The sequence below is a fragment of the Pteropus vampyrus genome, unplaced genomic scaffold (assembly GCF_000151845.1).
Source record: "Pteropus vampyrus isolate Shadow unplaced genomic scaffold, Pvam_2.0 Scaffold581, whole genome shotgun sequence".
NCBI classification, from domain to species: Eukaryota; Metazoa; Chordata; class Mammalia; order Chiroptera; family Pteropodidae; genus Pteropus; species Pteropus vampyrus.
In genome coordinates this window covers 377,006-400,049 of record NW_011889362.1, presented here as the reverse complement: position 1 = coordinate 400,049, position 23,044 = coordinate 377,006, and the positions used below count along the sequence as shown (strand labels likewise).

General features: G+C 36.4%; 1 pseudogene; it reads left to right on the top strand.

Annotated features, from left to right (window-relative positions):
* The first annotated feature begins 284 nt into the window (after positions 1–284).
* Positions 285–1,131, top strand: LOC105308475 (annotated as a pseudogene).
* The last annotated feature ends 21,913 nt before the right edge of the window (positions 1,132–23,044 follow it).

Sequence of the window (23,044 nt, the reverse complement as noted above, 5' to 3'; positions counted from 1 at the left end):
AAAAAATTCTGTGTTCTTGGATAGGAAGAATAAAGTTAAAATAATCTATTACCTAACACATTATTACAGATTTAATGCAATGCCCATCAAAATCCCATCGACATTTTTAAAGAAATAGAATAAAAAATGATCAGATTTGTATGGAAACAATAAAGACCCTGAATCACCATAGCAATCCTGCTGAAAAAGAAAAAAGCTGGAGAAATCATTTTGCCCAATTTCAAATTATTCTACAAAGTGACAATAATCAAAACAGTATGGGCTTTGGGCTCTCTGAGTGCACTATGGTAATTGGCAAGAACAAGCACTTTATGAAAGGTGGCCAAAAAAGAGCCACGAAGAAAGTGAGAGACTCATTTTCTTAGAAAGATTGATATGATGTAAAAGCACCAGCTATATTTAATATAATAAATATTGGGAAAATATTACTCATAAGAACTCAAGGAACCAAAATCACATCTAATGATCTCAAGTGTCGTGGTTTTGAAGTGAGCCTAGCTGATCTGCAGAATGATGAAGTTGCATTTAGAAAATTCAAGATAATTACTAAGGATGTTCAGGGCAAAAACTGCCTGACTAATTTTCATGACATGGATCTTACTCATGTCAAAATGTGCTCCATGGTCAAAAAAATGGTCATTATTGAAGCTCATGTTGATGTCAAGACTACCAATGGTTATTTGCTTCGTCTGTTCTGCATTTGTTTTACTAAAAAACAACAACAATCAGATTTGGAAGACCTCTTATGCTCAGCATCCACAAGTCTACCAAATCCAGAAGAAAATGATGGAAATCATGACCCAAGTGCTGCAGACAAATGACTTGAAAGAAGTGGTCAATAAATTGATTCCAGATGGCATTGGAAAAGACGTAGAAAAGGCTTGTCAATCAATTTATTCTCTTCATGATGTCTTTGTTAGAAAAGTCAAAATGCTGAAGAAGCCCAAGTTTGAGTTGGGAAAACTAATAGAGCTTCATGGTGAAGGTAGCAGTTCTGGAAAAACTACCGGAGATGAGACAGGTGTTAAAGTTGAACGAGCTGATAAATATAAGCCTCCAGTCCAAGAATCTGTTTTAAATTCAGAATTTTCATGGAGACAAATAAAACCTATTTGTGATGTTAAAAACAAACAAACAAACAAAAAATCAGCATGGTATTGGCAGAAAAATGGAATTAAGAGTCTAGAAGTAAATCCCTCTTTATATGGCAAATAATTTTCAACAAAGGACCCAAAAATATACAATGGACAAAGGAAAGCCTCTTCGATAAATGGTGTTGGGAAAACTGGAAAACCACATGCAAAAGAAAAAAAAAAAACATAGACTGTTGTCTATCACCACACAGAAAAAATAACTCGAAATAAATTAAGGACCTGAGTGTAATACCTGAAATAATAAATTACGTGGAAGAAAATGTAGATACCAAACTCATGGACCTGTGACTTGAAAGGGATTTTATGAATTTGACTTCAAAGACAAGGAAAGTAGAAGCCAAAATAAATTAATGGGACTATATAAAACTAAAAAGTTTTTGCACAGCAAAAGAAACTGTCAACAAGGCAATCATCTGCATGGGAGAATATATTTGCAAAGAATGCCTCTGATAAGGGCCTAATATCCAAAATATACAAAGAACTCATACGACTCACTAACAACAAAAATTAAACAATCTTATTAAAAAAGTATGAATAGAGGACCTGAACAGACACCTCTTCCAAGGCATACAAATGGCCAACAGACATATGAAAAGATGCTCAACTTCATTAACTATTAGGGAAATGAAAATCAAAACCACATGAGGTAACATCTCACACCTGTTAGAGTGGCTATCATCAACAGTACAATTGAGAGTTTGTGGTGAACAGGAACCCTCATACACTGCTAGTGGGAATGTAAATTGGGACAGCCACTATGGAAAACAATACGGAAGTTTATCAAAAAGTTAATAGAATTACAATATGACCCATCTGTTTCTTTTCTGGATATTTCCCCCAAAATACCTTAAAAACGTTTATGCAGAAAGATATATGCACCTTGATGTTTATAGCAACATTATATATGGTGGCCAAGAGATGGAAACAACCAAAATGTCCTAAAATAGGTGATAGGATAAAGAAGATGTGGTATATATTCAATAGAATATTACTCAACCATAAGAAAAGATAAAGTACTGTAATTTGTGACAATATGGATGGATCTTGAGATTACCATGCTAAGCAAAATAAATTAGACAGAAAAAGTTCAGAATCATATTATTTCACTCATATGTGGGATATAAAACTGAAAGCAACAAACAAACATGGCAAACTGACAGTGTCATGGACACAGACAGTGAATTGGTTCTCACTAGAGGGAAATGGAGAAGTGGGGAGGTAGATAGGGGTAAAGGGATCAAATATTTGGTGACAGAAGGAAATTTAACTTTGGATAGTGAATACACAATGCAATATAGATATAATTTATTATTGAATTATACATTCAAAACATATATATTTTCATTAATCCATATCACTCTAATAATTTTAATAAAAAATAATAAATGAGCCCATTTGGTTATTTTCAAATATGTAAAATAATAAAAAATGAGCCTTGTGGTATATGAAATGTGGGTGAGCTGATTTTTCATGGTTCACTGGGTGGGGCAAGGGGGGGTTCACCAGTAATGCAGATTCAAGTTTGGTGCCAGTATTGAGCCTGCAGCCTTTGAGTAAAAGGCTCAGAGCATTCCAAGTCGATCCACTGCCTACTTGGGTCCCAAGTTTTCCCCATGGCTTTTCCAAGAAAGATTGCAGCATAGGCTAAGGCTGGCTACTCATTGCCAAATGGGCCTCCAGTGGTGACCGATTTGTGTGGGGCAGCGTCCCAGGGAGTTACCACTGTGGAGCAAGTAACTTTTTCTAGGCTAATGCAGATTCAGATTTCGCTGTGTGCAGAGAGGGCCCAATACAGGAAAGATGACACCCAACCATAAGCTGCATGGGAGAATGGATCAACACAGGGACAAACTTGGCTCTCCCTCTAACCCTCACCCTGAAGCCACACAATTGTCTCTCCCTGTATGTCTCTGGCATCTCCCAAGTGCTGTCCCTCTGCAAGAGATGAGTATTAGTGCCTGTGAGTGAGTGAGTCTGTGTGCAGGCCCTGTAAGAGGACATCTAAGTTTCCAGCTACCTTCAGTCTCACTTGGACAGATGGAATTCCCACTGTTTTTTCATATTTAGATATTGTGGGCACTTCTCTTTCTGGCACTGGTGCTCCGGACTGGAGACTCCAGTGTGGTTATGGAAATCTTTGCTCTTCAGAGGGCAATTTTGTGGTCTAGAGATCTCTCCTAATTCTCAGTCACCACATGTGGGTGTGGATCCTGCCCATTATGCATTTTCGTTCCTTTTATTAGTTTCATCGTGGCTTCTTGTTTATATCAATAGTTATAGGATTTCTGTTTAGCTCAGATGGTTCACCAGGTTTATTGTTCTATAATTTAGTTGTGATTTTAATGTGATCATGGGAGGAGGGAAACACAGTATTTTCCTGCTTCACCATCTTGCTCCATCTCCAAAAGTTATTTTTGAAAATAATTTAATTGCATTAAATTGTACCATATTAACTATCAATTTAAATAGCTGTTGCTCATACAGAGTTTTTCTAATATTATGGCTATAAATAATGTTTATATTAATATATTTGCTTAAGAATTTTTTCTGCATTTTGGATCAGTTTCCTAGGATAGATTCCTAGAAGCATTATTACTAAGTTATATATGTATATTTTGAATTCCTAAAAGTTTATAGTCCATAAGCATTCTTTGCTCACTCCATGCTCTCACTACAGCCAAAATTTAATTTTATCTTTTTAAAGCTCCATAATAGGTGTAGCAGGTTTATGAACCCACATTTCTGTAACATTTGACTTTTCTAATTCTAAGAGCTCAATATCAAATAGTAGAATGATCAGAAATTATTAGAAAGGGTATATAAAATAGAATTCTTTTGGTTGCAATTAACTCACTTGAGTTGGCTTAACCAAGAAAGATATAATTTATTCTAAATAAACAGGATTTCTAGAGAAACCCAAGAATGAGGGAAAAATAACTAAAAGAAGGCAACTAAAAGCAAGGATGATATCAGTGCTTTAAAAAATCTTTTTTTTCTATTTCATTTTTTTTCACTTTAGAAAAACTTTCTTTGCTTCTCCAGTTCCCATAAAAAAATATGTTAATGGTATAAAATCTGAAGAGAAACTGATATAATTCTTTTAGTTGCAATTACAAATTTATAGAGAAGCATCTCCAATTATTCCAGGTTGCATCAGATCCCCATCCACTATCTTGCTAATGTGAAAACATGGTTGAGGTATGAAATATTCCCATAAACTTAGCATATAATTAAGTAGTCCAGTAAGTTTTCAGTATAAAATATTCAAAGATGGGAACCCTAATGGATTTAGATGTTCCAATTATCCTCAAAAAATGTCCATAGTCTCAAAATCTAACATTTATTCTTCAAAAATGATTAAAGGGAATTTTGTCATGAGTCTAAAACTTTCTATAACTGAAGACTTTTTCTAACTCGAGTGTTAATAGGTAATAACTCTTGAAAACTAAGTATTCAAACATCACATTAAATCTATCCTTTGAGTTTCAACCTTTAAATTGTACAGTGAAACTGCATAGTGTTACAACATTTAACTAATTTATAGAAAATCTTGTAGAAATTAAATGAGGCATTATATATCTTTTGCAGCAAGCATCAAAATAACATCTCTGCCTCTCTCTCCCTGTTCCATATCTAAAACATGATTTTGCAGAAGAGAAAACTGAGATAAAAAATATTCAATAACTTTCTCGAGACCACACATATATGCAGAAGGAATGTCAGGACTAGAATTTGGTCAATTAATGTTAGGTCATTGATTTTTACAATATATCATAACATATATTTTTATAGCTCTGAGTAAGAGAAAGTGTTACTTGGATATTAGACATTTTGAATTAATAATTTTTAAATTATTAATAGTTGCACACACATAAAATTCAAATTGCAAAAGGGTTTCCAGTTAAAAGGAAGTCTCAGGTTACAAAATATACATGTTGATGAGATCTCTGGATATCTTCCCCCTTAAGTTTTTATTACACTGGCAGTCATGCTTTTACACTTCAGCAAGGGCAGAAGAAGCTCCGAGAAATGTGACCAGTCCAAGAGGAAAAAACTACAGAGACTCATCTCAAGGAACTACCAGTCATCTAAGGAAAGCCTCTATAGAAAAATAGAAGTCAAAAACACAAAAAGGTGAAGATGGAGGAGTAGGTAAATGCTGTTCTTACCTCCTCTCATAACCACATCAAGGAGTAGGTAAATGCTGTTCTTACCTCCTCTCATAACCACATCAAGCTTACAAATAAACTACAGAACCACCATTGAGTATTGTCTGAAGTCTAGCTGAACATGTCTTACAACTATGGACATATAGAAGAGACCACCTCAAGACTGGTAGGAGAGATAAAGATGCAAAACCAGCTGGTCTAATAACTACATGTGGCAGTAGAAGTTAGGGAAAGATATCTCAACTGTGGAGGTCTCCCCGGAGGAGCCAAGGGTCTTGGACCTATACTGGGCTCTCCAGCCCAGCGTTCCAGTGTCAGGAAGAGAAATTCCCACAACTTCTCTCTGTGAAAACCAGCGAAAATTGTGGCTGAGTGAGATGGAGGGCAGCTAGAATCCTAGATGTATCTCTTAAGGGGCCCATGTCAGGACTCGATGAAAGACTCACTTGCTCTGACCTCTAGCACTAAGACAGCAGCTTGAAAGGTGCCAAGGATATATAGGGTGGAACTGAATTGTCTGGCTTTAGGGCAAGGGAAGGAGGGTTAGTTTTCTCCCAGACAGAAGTGCTGAGAGAGAGCATTATCTCTTTTTTGAGCCTTCTCCCACCTAGCTTGCAGACTCAGGCAGGTGTCATATCAGAGGCTCCATTAACATAGCTAACACTGATTGCCAGGCCCTGATGACTCCTGTTCCCCTCCCAATCTTCAGATCCACCCAAGTGCTTCCAGTGGATTTTTCATATGAATGGCTTAACTTGGCTCATGTTATGGACTTTTATAAAATCTCTCAAAGATTCATGAAACCTAAAGAAGCACCTGGCCTCAGCATATCCCATACCTCTTGCTCAGCAGCTCAAAGCCCAGCACTAGTGGCAGCTGACCTCAGTTTGTGGCTTGGCCTCTCAAGGAACCTCCAAGCATAGCTTGGGTGGTAATCATCTGCGCATTGCTTGGAGGTTCATGCTATGTGGCCCTGGGCAGGGCACAGGCTATAGATGAACTTGGCTGGCAGCAGGGCCCCTCGCAGGAGGCCCTGGGCTGCATGCTCACTGGCCAGCTTCGGATTGAGCCAGAGCATCACCTGGGGATACATCTGAGGATGACACACCCAAGGGCAGACAGAGCATGCATTATAGCCCTGCTAAAGCGAATTTTGCTCTGTAGGGTCAGCCTCTGCACAATGGCTTCTCCACTAGTCATGGCCAGTCATCACAATCAGTTGGCCCAAGAGTCAATTCTGCCAATTGATGAGCAAACAGGCTCAACTATAACAGGAGAGCACACACAACCTATACAAGGGACATTTGTGGAGCATCCAGCTCAGGTGACCAGGAAAGACTGTGCCACTGGGCTCCACAGCTCACCTACTACATAAGGCCACTCTATTAAGACTAGGAGATATAGCAGCTCTACCTAATACATAGAAACACATACAAGATAACAGCCAAAATGGGAAGACAAAGAAACATGTCCCAAATGAAAGAACAGAACAAAGCTCCAGAAAAAGAATTAAACGTAATCAAGACAAGCAACCTACCAGATTCAGAGTTGAAAACACTGGTTATAAGAATGCTCAATAAACTTAAGAGAAGAGTATGGAAATTCAGTGATTACTTTAACAAAGAAATGGAAAACATAAAAATGGAGATAGAAAACATAAGAAAGAGTCAAACAAAATGAAGAATACAATAACTGAAATAAAGAATGCCTTAAGAGGAATCAACAAAGATTAGATGAAGCAGAGGACTGAATCAGCAATTATAAGATAAGGTAGCAGAAAACACCCACTCAGAACAACAACAAGAAAAAAGAATCCAAAAAATAAACATTTTAAGAGGCCTCTGGAACAGCATCGAATGTACCAACAATCTCATCATAGGGATACCAGAAAGAGAATAGAATAAGGAATTGAAAATCTATATGAAGAAGCAATGACTGAAAATTTCCCTAAAAGAGGTGAAGGAAAGAGACATGCAAGCCCAAGAAGTGCAATGAGTCCCAAACAAGATGAACTCAAATAGGCCCACACCAAGACACATCATAATTAAAATGCCAAAGATGAAAGACAAAGAGAGAATCTTAAAAGCAGCAATAGAAATGCAGTTAGTTACCTACCAGGGAGCTCCTCTAAGACTGTCAGCTGATTTCTTAACAGACACTTGCGGGCCAGAAGGGATTGACATGAAATATTTAAAGTGATGAAAAACAAGGAAGTATAGCCAAGATTACTCAAACCAGCAAAGATATCATTGAGAATAGAAAGACAGACAGAGCTTCCTAGAACCCCCTCACAAAAAAAAAAAAAAAAATGTAATGGAGTTCATCACTACTAAGCCAATATTATAGAAAATGTTAGAGGAACTCTTCAAGAAGAAAGAAAAAAAAGATATAAATAAGAATAATAAAATGGCAATAACTGTATTTTAGCAACAATTACCTTAAAATTACCTTAAATGCTGCAATCAAAGATAAGGTGGCTGAATGTATAAGAAAACAATACCCTTACATATGCTGTATACAAGAGACTCACTTCAGATCAAATGACACACACGGACTGAAAGTAAGGGATGGAAAAAAGCATTTTATGAAAATTTAAACAAATAAACAAACAGAAAGAGCATAGGTAGCAATAGTTACACCAGGGACAATAGCCAAAAGTTATAACAAGAGTCAAAGGAGGACCTAGTAATCCCACTTCTGGATATTTTTTTTTGAAGAAACCCAAAACACTACTTTGAAGGGACATGTGAATCCATATGTTCATTGCAACAATATTTTCAATAACCAAGATATGGAGACTACGTGTATTTCCATCAATGGATTAATAAAGAGGTGGTACATATATACAATGGATTACTCATACATTAAAAAGAATAATATCTTGCCATATGCTACAACATAGATGAACCTAGAGGATATCGTGCTGAGTGGAGTAAGTCAGAATGAGAAAGACAAATGTTATATGTGGAATTTAGAGAATAGGATAAACAAACAAACAACAGAAGCAAGCTCATAGATATAGAGAGCATTTGATGATTGTCTGATTTGGGATGTGGGATGGATGAAGGTGGGAGAGGATTAAGAGTTACAAAATGGTAGTTATAAAATAGTCATGTTGATATAGAGTGTAACATGGGGAATTTAGTCAGTACTATTATAATAACTATGCATGATGTCAGATGAATACTAGATTTATCAGAATGATTACTTCATAAATTATATATCTAATTGCTTTGTTGTACACCTGAAATTAATATAATATTGTATGTCAAGTATAACTAAACAAAATAAAAATACAAAAAGTTAATAAAACGCAGGAATTACTGTGGAAAACACTATGATGTTTCCTCTGAAAATTAAAAATCAAACTTCTTTATAATCCAGCAATCTCACTTCTTGCTATTTATGCAAAGTAATTGAAATCAGAATCAGAATGTCAAAAGGATATTAGTATGACTATGTACCTAGCAGCACTATTCATAATAGGCAAAATGTGGAAACAACATAAATGTCCATCACCAAATAAGTGGATAAAGAAAATGTGGTATAAACATACGATGTAATGCTATTCAGCCTTAGAAAAGAAGGAAATTCTGCAATATGCTACAATCTGGATAAAACTTGAAGACATTATACTTAGTGAAATAATCCAGTCAGAGACAAATACTGCACGATTCCACTTTTATGAGCTTCTTAAATAGTCAAATTCACAAAATCAAAGAGTGGAATAGTGGATTCTAGGAACTGGGGGGAGGAGTGGGATATGGGGATTTACAAATGCGGCATAAAGCTTTGGTCATTCAAGATGCATTAGCTCTAGAAATCTGTTGTATAACACAGTACCTATAGTCAGATCATGTGTTGTACACCTAAAATTTGTTAGGGGAGTATATGTTAAGTGCTCTTACTTTTATAAAACTATACGATTTACTATAATAAAAAAATGAAAATTAAAAAGTGCATATTTCTTTATATGAAAGATGAGTCAAGTATTAAACATTACATTAAATATTTAAATAAAATACTTATTTTATAAAGAAAATTATCTTCCTTGACATATTCGTTAAGTAGATCAGAAATTCCATGTATTATTTTGCTTAGAAAAAGGCTCACTTACATTCATAGATTATTTTTATGTTTACCTCCTATCCTACATAGAAATCTAGAAAATCGGAAGGGATGGTCTATAATAGTTACTTGTATAGAGGTTATGTAAGAACAGATTATAAAATAAGAGTAATATTATTATTGTAATGGGGTAAATATACTTTCAGTATCAAGCTAAGCATACAAAGTTTTCATATGGAATCAACAAGTCCAGTTGGCAAAAGCAATATGATAATTCACTCCTCAAATCTTATTCATGATATCTTTCTAATCTAATTTTGGATATTTGCATGAATTGTATATGAAGATGAAGTCATAAGAAATTGAATATGAAAATAATAAAACAGCTACAATTTTTCAATGTTACATTTTGAAAATAGGAAAATGAAAATGACATGTTTGACCTTAAAATTCAATGGTCCTCTTTATAGATAATTCTGTTTGTGTTAGGAATGCCAATCAAATGTTTCATGAATGTATTTTAGCACCTGTAAAATTTGATTAAAATTTAATGTAGCCTCACTTTAAGTCTGGATGAATTAGGATGGGCAACTATCTGTGAAATTATCATTCACTTCTTAATTGTTCTTGATTTTTGTGTGAAGGGAAGTGACTTTTATTTTGTTCTAAAAACTGATGGAGATTATATTATATTTACTTCATGGCCATTTTATCACTTATATATTCCCCCGAAAATGTCTAACGAGCGTCATTAAGATAAGAAGTATATATTTTTTCAAAAATTTAAGTGTTTACATACACACAAACACACACACACGTATATTTTTGAAAATTCATCACTTCAAGAGTAGCCTTATGTAAAATGAGATTAAAATATTCACTTAATGAAGAAGGATATCATAAAAATTAATGAAGATTTGTAACTTGTGAGATATTGAGATCTGAAAAAGTTTCTAAACCCATTATGTTACTCTAAAAGAATATTGAACATTGTTGGGGGAAAAAAGTCGGGGATATTAGGTCGAGTAAGCAAAAATATAAGTATATCTTGGCATTTTATTCAGTTAACTGTTCCTAATCTTTATTTTATCATCTTCTATGCACTGTGCATAAGATTTATTTCTATCCATAAGAACCAATTAGAAAATAAGATAATTTATTAAGGTTCTATTGCTGTGTGACAAATTATCACAAATTTAGTGGATTAAAGCAACATCTATTTATTAGCTCATAGTTCTGTTGGTTAAAAATCCAGACGAGTGTGGAAAAAAAATGTTGTAGATAACAGAGGCTTTGTTCTTCCCTCTGGCGAACAAATCAAAGTTGTGACAGAAACAAGGAGCAAACAGCAGGGAAAATTGCCTGGAATCTAGATGAACAAGCCATACAACCAAGGAAAAATCTAAGAAATCACCCTGCAATGGCAGAAGGTAGGGCGGGCAAGGAGATGAGACTTGCCAGACCCTAGCGGCTGAGTGGGATGGAGGCAATGGCATTGGCAGCCAGCAGCTGTGGATGCCTCTTAAAGGAGCTGAATCTGTGAGCGGACTTTTGTGGTGACTGACCTGCTCGCTCTGAGTACCAGTGCTGGTTCAACTGTACAGGGGGCATCAGGGATGCAGGAGAACCTTGAGTTGTTAGAGCGAGGGCCGAGTAGAGACTCACTCTGCACAGAAGTGCCTGAGGTATCCATTGTTCCTCTCTTGAGCCCTCTTCCCTCTTAATGTGCAGACTCAGTGCTCCCATAGCGGAGACGTCATCAAATGTATAACAGAGGTCGCTATGCCCAGAGGATTCCCTGAAACTCCACCTCTTCAAACTCAGGACCCCACCCAAGCCACATGTAGGTGCGTCCCCGCTTAGACAGGTGCCAATTGTTGAGCAGCACCTAGAATCACACTGGTGGCAGCTGGCCTCAGCTTCTGGTGTGGCCTTTTGAGGCAAAAATAAGCACAGCATCTGTGTATTGCTTGATGAATCTTAATAGGTGGCCCCAGAGGAGTATAGGCTGGAGCTAAACTTGACCTGCAGCTGAACTCCTCTCAAGACTGCACCACTGGAGATCTAACACATGTAGCCAAACTAATAAGACCTTTGCTTAGTACATAGACACAAAAAGACAGCCCAAATGAGAAGACAAACAAGCAGAAACCGTATGAGAGAACAGAACATAGAATCAGAAATAACAGAGTCAAATAATCTCACAGATGCAGAGTTCAAAACACTGGTTATAAAGATGTTCAAATAACTTATGGGAAGTGTAGATGAATTCAGTGAGAACTTTGACAAAGTGATAAAAAAACATAAAAATGGAAATAGAAATTATAGAAGGGATTCAGTCAGAAATGAAGAACACATTATTTGAGATGAGAAGTATATTAAATGGAATAAACAGAGTGAATAAAGAAGAGGATCAAATAACCTATATAGAGGATGGGAAAGCCAAGAACACACAATCAGAATGGCAAGAAAAAAGAAGCCAAGACTATAATAATAATTTAAGCAATCTATGGTAAAAATATCTGTGTCATAGGGGTACCGGAAGGAAGACAAGACATTGAAGAGCTATTTGAAGTAATAATGATAAAAAAAACTCCCCTAACTTGGTGAAGGAAATAGACATAAAACCCCAGGAAGCTCAGAGAGTCCCCAAAACCAGGTACCCAAAGAGGCCCACACCAAGACACATCATAATTAACATGCCAAAGGTTAAATGCAAAGAGAAAATCTAAAAAGCAGCAAGAGAAAAGCACCCATAAGACTGGCAGCTGTTTTTTCAAAAGAAACTATGCAGGACAGAAGGGCTTGACACAAAATATTCAAAGTAATGAAAACCCAAGATCTACAACTAGAAATATTTTATCCAGAAAAGCTGTCATTTAGAGCCGAAGGACAGATACAGAGCTTCCCAGACAAAAATCAGCTAAAGGAATATAACGAATAACAAAACCATGCCAATATTACTGAAAATGTTGGAGGAACTTCTTTAAGAAGAAGAAAAAAAAATGTATCCAAAACATGAATAAAAATGGTAATAACTACATTCCTATCAACAAGTACCTCAAATGGAAAAAAAAAAAAATAAGTGTCCCAACGAAAAGATAGAGTGGCTGAATGGAGAAGAAAACAAGACCCCTATATATCCTGCCTACAACAGACTCTCTTCAGGTTAAAACACACACACAGACTTAAAGAAAGGGGATAGGAAAAGCTATTGCCTTGATCGACCTAGAGAGTATTGCACTGAATGAAATAAGTCAGATAGAGAAAGATAAATGTCGCATGATTTCACATACATGTGGAATCTAAAGAATAAAATAAACAAGAGCAACAACAAAAGCAGTAGTAAACTCTTAGATACAGAGAATTTTAAGGGCTACTAGATGGGAGGAGGGTTGGGGATAGCAAATAAGGTCAAAGTGATTAAGAGGTACAAATGGGTAGTTGCTGAATAGACATAGAGATGTAGAGTGTAGCATGGGGAAGATGTTTAATAATGTTGTAATAAATATGTAAGGAGGAAGAAGGATACTAGATTTAGTGGAGTGATCACTGTGAGTTATGTAGATCTCTGAGCACTATGCTATACAACTGAAACTGGTGTATTATTGTATGCAAACTAAAATTGAAAAAAATCTCATTGAATTGTACAATGTGAACACAGCAGTTGATTTTTGCCAGCCTGGTTGCAAAACCAAGGCTGAGCTGCAGCCCCCAACTCCCAAACCAGAAGGCCCCTCCCCGCATACCTTCTGAGTCAGAGCACCAAAGAGCCAAAGGGGAATCTGAGCAAATGCTGCCTAGACTGTCGCTGACACTGGCAGGAACTGAAAATGAGAGTAGCGAGGGGGATTGAATATCTACAAAAAGGTAAAATTCATTTTTCAGTTTTATATAAAACAGAGATCCAAGAGGTTTAGATGCCTCCTACTGGAAACCAAAAGACAAGCACTTTCTTTTCAGCAGGCTAAAGAGAGACCGTTATATAATAAATCTTCCTTCTGGAAAAAAACAACAGAATACACTTCCATTAATACACAGGTGGAGAAATAATCCATTAAACAGCATGAACAAACAAGGCGACAAGGTATCTCAGAAAGAAAGAGAAAAATCTCCAGAAAATAAGCTTACAGACATAGAAATATGTGACTTCAATGACAGAGAATTCAGGATGGTACTTCTGAAAAAACTCAATGAGATCGAAAACAAATCATATCAACAATTTCAGGAATTGGAAAAACAACTAAATGAGCAGATCAAGGAGATTGAAACCCTCAGGAAGAACAGAATAGATATTCTGGAGATAAAAAACACACTGCAAGAGTTGAAAAATGAAGTGGCGAGCTTGGGAAATAGAGCCGACCAAATAGAGGAAAGGATCAGTGATATCAAAGAAAGAAATCTACAAATAAATCAGAATGAAGAAGAGAGAAGGCGACGAATAGAAACTAATGAAAGAGAAATTCAAGAACCAGTTGATACCATCAGGAGAAGAAACATAAGAATAATGGGCATTACCAAAGGGGAGGAAAAGCAGCAGGGACTAGAAAGCATTTTATGACAAATAGTGGACACGAATTTCCCAAATCTAAGGAATGAGCTGGAGCTAGGAATTCAAGAAGTGAACAGAACATCCAATTATCTTAACCCAAAAAGGCCTTCACCAAGACACATTGCATTAAAGTTATCAAAAATCAATGACAAAGATAGAATAATCAAGGCAGCCAGGGAGAAAAAAAAATGCAACTTATAAAGGAAAACCCATTAGATTATCATAGGACTTCTCAGCACAAACCTTACAAGCCAGAAAGAAATGGAATCAAATATTTAAACTATTAAGTAAAAGGAATTACCAGCCTAGAATAATGTATACAGTTAAGCCCTTCTTTAGACATGAAGGAGAAATTAAGACCTTTCCAGACATACAAAAATTGAGAAAATTCTCCTCTATGAGGCCTGCACTACAGGAAATACTGAAAGAGGTTAGCTCACCTAAAACAAAATAACAACAACAACAACAACAACAACAAAATACATAATTGGGAGAAAAGTGATTATTAGGCAAAAACAAGCAAAGTAGTGCAACCATTACTAAGAACAGGGCATTGAGCTTAAATAATAAGTGAATTGTTATAACAAGATAGCAATGAACGTTCAGCATACATAGGGACAAAATGAGACAACAATGACTGAACAGGGGAGGATTCAAGGATCCACATTCACAAAGAGGAACTGATAACGTGTGCGAAGAAGAAAATGAATGATTGTGTGTGTGAGAGTATGTATGTATATATATATATATAAAGGATAGTTATATACACATGTATATATAGATTGAGTTATATACACATGTATATATAACTATCCTTTATATATTCGTAATGGTAGCCACACAACAAAGGTTCAGAACTGAAGTATATAACATAAAACAAGAAAAAACAGAAGCAAAATCTACAAAATCTAAACAAAATAATAAAAAAAAACCAGACACACAAGGACAGTGAAGCAATAGAAACACCGAGCTACCAGAAAATGAAAGACAAAATGGCTATAAGAAGACCTCATATTTCAATAATTACCCTAAATGAAAATGGACTGAACTCACCAATAAAAAGACACAGAGTATCAGAATGGATCAAAAAACAAAACCCAACCATATGCTGTCTCCAGGAGACACATCTCAGCTCCAAAGACAAATATAGACTCAAAGTGAAAGGATGGACAATGATATTTCAAGTAAATGGCATTCAGAGGAAAGCGGGAGTAGTGATCCTTATATTGGACAAAATAGACTTCAAAATAAAAAATGTAAAGAAAGATACTGAGGGACACCTCATATACATAAATGTAATCATGCACCAGGAAGACATAACACTTATCAATATCTATGCTCCCAACTGGGGAACCGAGAAATATGTAAGGCAATTAATAACAGAACTTAAGGGAGAAACAGACCAAAACACTACTGTAGTAAGGAACCTAAATATCCCACTATCGGATATGGACAGATCATCCAAATTGAAAATCAATAAGGAAATAACATCTTTAAATGACACATTAATTCAGCTGGACATAATTGACATTTACATAGCCTTTCATCCCAAAGAACTGCTTATACATTCTTCTCTAGTGAACAAAGAACATTCTCAAGAATTAACCGCATTCTGGGACACAGAGATATCCTCAACAAATATGAGGGTTGATATCATACCAAACATATTCTCTGATCATAATGCTTTGAAACTAGAGATTAATTGCAGAAAGAAATCAGGAAGAACCACAAATTCATGGAGATTAAACAACATGTCACTGAAGAATAACTGAGTCAGAGAAGAAATAAAAAGAGAGATCCAGAGATACATAGAAATGAATGATAATGATAGTAAAACATATCAAAATATTTGGGACACGGCAAAAGCGGTCATAAGAGGAAAGTTAATATCATTACAGGCCTATCTCCAAAAACAAGAATGAGCTCAAATAAACAACTTAATGCTTCATCATTAAAAACTTGAAAAGGAAAAACAAATGAAGCCTAAAGTCAGCAGAAGGAAAGAAATAATCAGAATTAGAGCAGAAATAAATGAAATTAAAAACAAAACAAAAATCGATAGAAAAATAAATGCAACAAAGAGCTGGTTCTTTGAGAAGGTTAATAAAATTGATAAACCCCTGGCTAGACTCACTAAAGAAAAAAGAGAAAGGATACAAATGAACAAAATCAGGGATGAAATAGGAGAATTATGACTGATATCACAGAAATACAAAGGATCATACAAGAATACTATGAAAAAGTATATGACACCAAATTTAATAACCTGGAAGAAATGGCCCAGTACTTAGAAAAATACAACCTTCCTAGACTGAATCAAAAAGAACTGGAAAGTCTAAATAGACCGATCAGCAGTATGGAAATGGAAACAATCATCAAAAACCTACCAAAAAGTCAAAGTCCAGCACCAGATGCCTTCACTATTGAATTCTACCAAACATTCAAAGAAGATTTAATACCTATTCTCCTCAAACTCTTCCAAAAGATTGAAGAGGAGACAATACTTCCAAATTCATTTTATGAGGCTAATATTACTCTGATACCAAAACTGGTATGGATAACACAAAAAAAGAAAGCTACAGACCAATATCTCTCATGAACACAGATGCAAAAATCCTAAATCAGATAGTAGTGAACTGAATACAGCAACATTTTAAAAAGATTATACACCACGATCAATTGGGCTTCATCCCAGAGGCACAGGGATGGTTCAACATACGCAAATCGATTAATGTGATACAACACATAAACAAATTAAAAACTAAAAATCCTATGATCATATGAATAGATGCAGAAAAAGCCTTCGGCAAGATATAGAGTCCATTTATGATCAAAACACTTAACAAAATTGGTATAGAAGGAAAATATCTTAACATAATAAAGGACATCTATGATAAACCCTCCGCCAACAATACACTTAATGGTGAAAAACTAAAATCCTTCCCTCAAAGATCAGGTACAAAGCAAGGCTGTCCACTATCGCCACTGTTATTCAATATAACATTGGAGGTCCTAGCAAGTGCAATCAGACAAGATAAAGATATAAAAGGCATTCAAATAAGAAACAAAGAAGTCAAACTGTCACTATTTGCGGATGACATGATTCTCTATATAGAAAAACCTAAAGACTCCACAAGAACACTACTAGAAACACTAAGAAAATACAGTAAAGTCTCTGGATACAAAATCAATGTTCAAAAATCCATAATGTCCCTATACTCTAATAATGAAGTGTCAATAAAAAAAAAGGGAAAAAGTAATTCCTTTTGCAATTGCAACAAAAAGAATAAAAGCCAAGGAATAAATCTAATGAAACATAGGTGAAGGACCTATATAATGAATACTACAAGATCCTATTAAAAGAAATCGAAGAAGATACAAAGAAATGGAAAGATATTTCGTGTTCTTGGAGAAGAATCAACATAGTTAAATTGACTATATTACCTAAAGCATTATACAGATTTAATGCAATTCTTAACAAAATCCCATCAGCATTTTTTAAAGAAATAGAACAAAAAAGTCATCGGATTTGTATAGAAGTAGAAAAGACCCCAAATTGCCAAAGTCATGCTGAGAAAAAAGAACGAGGCTGGAGTCATCACTCTACCCGACCTCAAATTATACTACAAAGCGACAGTAATCAAAACTGCATGGTATCAGCAGGAAAACAGACATACGGACAATGGAACAGAATCGAGAGTCCAGAAGTCAACCCATATTTATTTAGGCAAATATTTTTTGACAAAAAAGCCAAAAACATACAGTGGAGAAAGAAAGCCTCTCCAATAAATGGTGCTTGGAAAACTGGAGAGCCACCTGCAAAAGAATGAAACTAGACTGTTGTCTATCACCACACACCAAAAGAATGAAATTCAAGGAACTTGGACTTAAAAAGGATTTTATGAATTTGACCTCAATGGCAAGAGAAATAAAATAAAAAATAAATGAATGGGACTACATCAAACTAAAAAGCTCTGCTGAGCAAAAGAAACCGTCAACAATGTTAAGAGACAACCATCTGAATGGGAAAATATATTTGCAAGCAACGCCTCCGGTAAGGGCCTAATATCTAAAATATATGAAGAACTCATATGACTCAATAACAACAAAAAAACAAATGATCCAATCAAAAAATGGGCAGAGGACCTGAACAGATACCTCTCCCTAGAGGATATACAAATGGTCAACAAATATGAAAAGATGCTCAACATCGCTAGCTATTAGGAAAATGCAAATCAAAACCACAATGAGGTACCATCTCACACCTTTTAGAATGTCTATAATCAACAGGACACATAATAAGAAATGCTGGAGAGGATCTGGAAATATAAGAGCCCTCATACATTACTGGTGAGACTGCAAATTGGTACAGCCACTATGGAAAACAGTATGAAGTTTCCTCACAAAACTAAGAATTGATCTACGATATGATCCAGCAATCCTTGTACTGGATATTTACCCCAAAGACTTGAAAACTCATATCCATAAATATATTTGCACACCGATGTTCATAGCAGCATGATTCACAGTGGGCAGGACAAGGAAGCAACCAAAGTGTCCTACGATAGATGTTTGGCTAAAGAAGCAGTGGTACATATAAACAATGGAATATTACTCAGCCATATGAAGAGATGAAATACTGCCATTTGCGACAACATGAACGGACCTCGAGATAATCATGCTAAGCGAAATAAGCCAGACAGAAAAAATTGAAAATCACGTAATATCACTTATATGTGGGATATAAGCCTAAAAGCAACAAAGGAACCAGACAAACAAACAGAGACACATAGACATGGACTATAGATTAGTGGTTACCAGAAGGTAGGGGGTGGGAGAGGAGAGAAATGGTAGATGGGGTAAAGGGGATCAATTATAGGGGGACAGGGGGATGGTGAAGTGTGTAAAGGGGATCAAATATATGGTAGCTGAAAGAAAGTAGACTTTGGGTGGTAAACACAGAATAGAATATACAGATGTCAAATTATAATGTATACCTGAAAATTATATAATTGTATTAACCAATGTTACCCCAATAAACTTAATAAAAACTGGAAAAATAAAAAAAAATGTTACATAGAATTACCATATGACCCAACAATTCCCCTCCTATGTACAGGCCAAGAAAAATAAGAACATGTCCAAAATCTTTATAGAAATGTTCAAAGCAGCACTATTCCCAATCACCAAAAAGCAGAAACAACTCAAATGTCCATCAAATGATGAATGGAAAAACAAAATGTGGTCAATCCACACAAAGGAATATTATTCAGTCATGAAGAGGAATGAAGCACTGAGGAATATGCCACCATGTGGATGAACCTCGAAAACATCATACTGATTGAGAGAAGCCAGATGGAGAAGGACATATATTGTATGATTCTATTTATATGAAATGTCCAGAACAGACAAATTCATAGCAAGAGAAAGTGTATTAGTGGTTGCTAAGTGCTAGTGGAGAGGGAATGGGAAGTGATTGCTAATGGGGACGGGACTTCTTTTTGAGGTGATGAAAACGTTCTTAAATTAGATAGTGGTGATGGTTGTATAACCTTGCGAATATACTAAAACTCACTTTTAAATGACTGATTTTATGGTCTGTAATTATATCTCAATTTTAAAAAATGAGACAAAAAAAATAAGCTGCCATTCTTATGAGAGTATCCTTGTAAGTGAATAGCTGCCTTTCTCTTGAATCTTTTAAGATTCTTTGTTTTTAACCTCTGGAATTTTATTTGTGATGTGTGTTGGTGTGGGACTCTGAGTTAATCTTGTTTGGGACTCTTTGCCCTTCCTAGACTTGTATGTCTAATACTTTTGCCAGGTTATGGAATTTTTCTGACATTATTTCTTCAAATAGGTTTTCAATTCCTTGATCTTTCTCTTCGCCTTCTGGTACCTCTATGATATGGATGTCAGTATACTTAATGTTGTCCCAGAGATCTCTTAAACTATTTTTTCTTTAATTCTTTTTTGTTTTAGCTGTTCCATTTGGGTGTTTTTTGCTACCTTGTCTTCCAACTCACTTTTTTGATCTTCTGCTTCATCTAATTTACTGTTGATTCCATCTAGTGTATTTTTTTTTTAATTTCAGTTATTATATTTTTATTTCCTAGACTTGTATGTCTAATATCTTTGCAAGATTTCTCCTGACCAATGCAGTGTCAGTTTTTGTGCCAGTGCTGTTTCTGTGGCTTTCTGTAAAAGTCTCAGATCACAGCAAGGTTAGTTGCTGCCCACCTCGGGCCTGAAGACAGCAGAGATCTCTTCAAGAAATACAGTAATGCAGGGCAGGAGTTGTGGCCCACCGCTGAAAGTCTCTTCCAGGATGTGGGCCACAGGAGCCAAGCACCATTGCCTGTGAGGAATGCATGACCCCAGAAAGAGGAGGATGTGACTGGCTGACTGGCAATGGGTCTGCCATCGTCAGCTTATTGGTCGGGCTGGTATGCTTGATGTCATCCCAAAGCTCCCTAAACTATCTTATTTTTTTTTCTTTCTGCCATTTCAATTAGGTGTTTTCTGCTACCTTGTCTTCCAAATTGCTGCTTTGATCCAGTGCTTCATCTAATCTGCTGTTGATTTCTTCTAGTGCATTCCTCATTTCAGTTATATATTCTTTATTTCTGACATTTTTATGGCTTCTATGTCCTTTTTATGCTTTTTATCTCTTGTTGAAGTTCTAAGTTTCTTAAGCATCCTTATAACCATTGTTTTGAGCTGTGTATTTGATAAGTTGCTTGCCTCCTTTAATTTAGTTTTTCTTTCTTTTTTTTTTTTGTATCTTTCTACTGTATTTTTTTTTCCATTCAGGACATATCTCTTTGTTTCTTCATTTTGGCTACCTCTCTGTGTTTGTTTCTATATATTAGGTAGATCTGTTATGTCTCCCAGTCTTGGGCAGGTGGTCTTAGGTAATAGGTCATCTGTGGCCCGGTGGTGCAGTCTCCTTGATTACCTGAGGGGTTGCTCCAGGAGTGTCCATGGTGTGGGTTGTGTGTGTCCTCCTATTATAGTTCAGCCTTGATTGTTGTTCTCACCTTGGTGAGTGAAATTGACCCTTTAGCTGACTGGCTGCATGTTTCAACCATGGTCACAGCATAGGAGCCGCTGTGTGAGGGTTGACCACCCCCCCGCCCAGAACAGATTCAGCCCAGCAGATTCTGGTGCCTGCTGAGACCACCCATTAGGTGTGGCCACTTCTGGGGTTAATCAAGTGGTTCTTTTTTGTGGTCTGAAGCCAGTCTCCAAGTGTGTTGGTTCTGGAGCCCCTTGGGAGGAACGCCTGTTCAGTTCAAGATCATCTACTGCTATGACTGGCCTGGGGCCTTTTGGTAAGAACTCCAAAGTGATTTTTGTTAATAGTTTCCCATGTTGGACATGGTGGTTTGTGTGAGAGTCTACCCTGGAATCCAAGGCCAGCTGCCACCAGTACCAGGCCTGTAGTAGCTCTGCAAAAGCCCCAGGGCACTCCAAGTACTCTTGCTGTCTGCTAGCTGTCTGTGAGCCTCATCTGCTGGAGGAGCCTCATGCAATATGTGAGTTGAGTGAAGCAATGTCTCAGGGAGTCACCAGGGTGGGGCATATGGTGTTCACCAGGTTAATGCAGATTCATATTTGGTGCCACTGCTGAGCTTGGAGATACTTAGCAAAATTCTGGGAGCACACTGAGGCCAGCCATCACTTGTCTGTGGCCCTTGGACCCTGAGAGTTCTCTATGAAAGACTGCAACATAGGTTGGGTCTGGCTGCTAGCTCTAAAAGTGACTTTCTGTCACAAAAGTTGAGGACAGTTGTTTGCTGCTGAAAGAACTTCCTGCAATTTAGAAGCTGAAACTAGCTCCTAGCTGCTTAAAGAGCCTCCTGTAGTCCAGGGAGTGGGGCTGGATGCCCATCACTAAAAGTGCCTCTGGCGGTATGCAAGTTGGATGTGATGGGATCCCAGGGTTGAGTGAGTTGTGTTCACCAGGTTACTGCAGATTCAGGTTTGGCACCAGTGCTGAGCCTGGAACTTCTCAGCAGAAGGAACAGAGCACACTAAGACCAGCCACTGCCTGCCTGGGGCCCACAAATTTCCAAGAATTCTCAAAGAAAGATTTCAGTGCTATTTGGGGCTGATAGCTGGCCAGGAAAGTAGTGTGTGAGTTGAGGTCAGCTCTTTGCTGCTGAAATAGCCTCTTGCAGTATGCAAGCTGAAGCCAGCTACTAGCTGCTAAAAGGGTCTCATGGTATGTGAGTTGGGTTCCCACATTATTAGTCATGTTTCCTTAGGCTCTTTTTAGCTGTGAGAATCTTTCAGACTTACTTTGTTTTTGATGACCTTGACAGTTTTGAGGATTACTGATCAAATATTTTATAGAATGTCTCTTAATTAAGATTTGTCTAACATTTTCCTCACGATTAGAAGGGACTTATTGGATTTGGGGAGGAAGATCACAGAGGTTAAGTGGCACTTTAATCACATCATATCTAGGGTACATACTATCAACATGATTTATTAACACTGATGTTAAGCTTGATTACCTGTTCAAGGAAATGTTTAAGTTTTTGCACTGTAAATTTACTTTTCCCCCATTTTCAAACTGTACTCTTTGAAAGAAGTCATTATGAGCAGCTCACATTTAAGTAGTAAAGGGATATGTTTTAGCTCCTTGAGAATGAGTATCTACCCAAATTATTTTGAATTATTTTACAAAGCAGATTTGCCCCTCCCTCTCCCACTCCTGGTTTATTTACTTATTCAATCATTAATTTATCTTAGTATAGGCTCATGGATATCAATTTTATACTTTATGTTATACTCTAATATTTTTTCATTTTTATCAAATAGTTTTTTACAGCTCAAATTCTTCCAACAATGGCCATATTTCCAACTTTTTCAGTTGGTTTCTGTATCTATTTGACATATGCCAATCATTTTTTAAAGCAATTTCTTTCTCTCTAACACTACAAAGGGAACAAAACTTCTTATGTGGCCTGGAAAGTCTTCAAAACATAATGTTTTGACCTGAAATTTAAAAGATTAATGGTATTGGAGTACGGCATAAGAAATATGGGCAATATATTGTAATAGCAATATATGGTGCCAGATGGTATCGGAGT